Below are 2,540 nucleotides of genomic sequence, written 5' to 3'. Positions count from 1 at the left end.
CATGCCCACGAACGTGAATGGCATGTGGGTGTGAAGCGATACGCGGCGGTGGCTGGGTGGGACCGTCCCCGGCCGGTGAGGGGGGGCCTCCCGGCGTGCTGGCCGCGCGGTGCGTGGGCGCACGCGCTACAGCCGGCTGGTGGGGGCGGCCAGTGGCAGGCGCGCCGGCCGACGGAGGCGGCAGGCGGCGCAGCTGCGCGCCGGCGCACCCTGCACGCGGCGCCGTGCGGCCAAAGTAGGTCCTCGCGGGCCCGGTGCGAAGCGCGGTGGACATCTGCAGTGTGCTGGTCCGATTGAGGACTGTGTGCGCTGAGGATGCGCCGCCGCCCGGCGCTCGGCGCCGCGACGCCGTCTGCTGCTCGGTCGCCTCTGCGGTTCTCGCAGGTGGTTTGTATCGCAGCTGTGCGGACGTGTTGGCGCGTGCGCTGTGCTGGGAGAGTTCGCTTCGGCACCCAAGTGGGGCTTTTGTCCTTCTGTGGCGCTGGCGTTGGAGCTGCCGGCCACCGTAGGTGGCGCGTGTTGTCTCCCGCCGGCAATGCCACGACAGCACGCTCCCGGGCCTCTGTCGGCAGCGGCAAGCTCAGTTGGGAGCACGGGGTGGTCGCACCTAAAGCGTCTACTCGCCAAACTCCGGGCGATTGCGCCTCTCTCGAACCCGACCAAGTACTTAGGACGGCGCTGCGCGCCGCCGGGGACCTGAGAGGGTTTCGAGGTGTATTGTGCAGGGGGAGCTCAGCCTCCTCCTGTTTGCAGAATAATTGAGCGGACGCTTGCGTGTTCGCGCGGGCCCCCGGGACACACTCCCGGGCGGCCGGCTGCTCAGCTCTAGTTGACGCAGCTCCCTGGTTGATCCTGCCAGTAGTCATATGCTTGTCTCAAAGATTAAGCCATGCATGTCTCAGTACAAGCCGCATTAAGGTGAAACCGCGAATGGCTCATTAAATCAGTTATGGTTCCTTAGATCGTACCCACGTTACTTGGATAACTGTGGTAATTCTAGAGCTAATACATGCAAACAGAGTCCCGACCAGAGATGGAAGGGACGCTTTTATTAGATCAAAACCAATCGGTCGGCTCGTCCGGTCCGTTTGCCTTGGTGACTCTGAATAACTTTGGGCTGATCGCACGGTCCTCGTACCGGCGACGCATCTTTCAAATGTCTGCCTTATCAACTGTCGATGGTAGGTTCTGCGCCTACCATGGTTGTAACGGGTAACGGGGAATCAGGGTTCGATTCCGGAGAGGGAGCCTGAGAAACGGCTACCACATCCAAGGAAGGCAGCAGGCGCGCAAATTACCCACTCCCGGCACGGGGAGGTAGTGACGAAAAATAACGATACGGGACTCATCCGAGGCCCCGTAATCGGAATGAGTACACTTTAAATCCTTTAACGAGTATCTATTGGAGGGCAAGTCTGGTGCCAGCAGCCGCGGTAATTCCAGCTCCAATAGCGTATATTAAAGTTGTTGCGGTTAAAAAGCTCGTAGTTGGATTTGTGTCCCACGCTGTTGGTTCACCGCCCGTCGGTGTTTAACTGGCATGTATCGTGGGACGTCCTGCCGGTGGGGCGAGCTGAAGGCGTGCGACGCGCCTCGTGCGTGCTCGTGCGTCCCGAGGCGGACCCCGTTGCAATCCTACCAGGGTGCTCTTGAGTGAGTGTCTCGGTGGGCCGGCACGTTTACTTTGAACAAATTAGAGTGCTTAAAGCAGGCAAGCCCGCCTGAATACTGTGTGCATGGAATAATGGAATAGGACCTCGGTTCTATTTTGTTGGTTTTCGGAACCCGAGGTAATGATTAATAGGGACAGGCGGGGGCATTCGTATTGCGACGTTAGAGGTGAAATTCTTGGATCGTCGCAAGACGAACAGAAGCGAAAGCATTTGCCAAGTATGTTTTCATTAATCAAGAACGAAAGTTAGAGGTTCGAAGGCGATCAGATACCGCCCTAGTTCTAACCATAAACGATGCCAGCCAGCGATCCGCCGCAGTTCCTCCGATGACTCGGCGGGCAGCCTCCGGGAAACCAAAGCTTTTGGGTTCCGGGGGAAGTATGGTTGCAAAGCTGAAACTTAAAGGAATTGACGGAAGGGCACCACCAGGAGTGGAGCCTGCGGCTTAATTTGACTCAACACGGGAAACCTCACCAGGCCCGGACACCGGAAGGATTGACAGATTGATAGCTCTTTCTTGATTCGGTGGGTGGTGGGTGCATGGCCGTTCTTAGTTGGTGGAGCGATTTGTCTGGTTAATTCCGATAACGAACGAGACTCTAGCCTGCTAACTAGTCGCGTGACATCCTTCGTGCTGTCAGCGATTACTTTTCTTCTTAGAGGGACAGGCGGCTTCTAGCCGCACGAGATTGAGCAATAACAGGTCTGTGATGCCCTTAGATGTTCTGGGCCGCACGCGCGCTACACTGAAGGAATCAGCGTGTCTTCCTAGGCCGAAAGGTCGGGGTAACCCGCTGAACCTCCTTCGTGCTAGGGATTGGGGCTTGCAATTGTTCCCCATGAACGAGGAATTCCCAGTAAGCGCGA

At 57.8% G+C, this 2,540-nt stretch overlaps 1 non-coding gene across 1 annotated transcript in view; it reads left to right on the top strand.

Moving 5' to 3' along the window:
• The first annotated feature begins 839 nt into the window (after nucleotides 1-839).
• The window catches only part of LOC124588727, a 1,911-nt gene continuing 210 nt past the window's right edge, over nucleotides 840-2,540 (top strand). Inside the window, exon 1 of the ribosomal RNA XR_006975794.1 lies at nucleotides 840-2,540. This exon is cut by the window's right edge and continues 210 nt beyond it. This is a non-coding gene — a ribosomal RNA (small subunit ribosomal RNA).

This window comes from Schistocerca americana, unplaced genomic scaffold, assembly GCF_021461395.2.
Source record: "Schistocerca americana isolate TAMUIC-IGC-003095 unplaced genomic scaffold, iqSchAmer2.1 HiC_scaffold_658, whole genome shotgun sequence".
Taxonomy (NCBI): Eukaryota; Metazoa; Arthropoda; class Insecta; order Orthoptera; family Acrididae; genus Schistocerca; species Schistocerca americana.
This window is presented reverse-complemented; position numbering and strand designations above follow the sequence as displayed.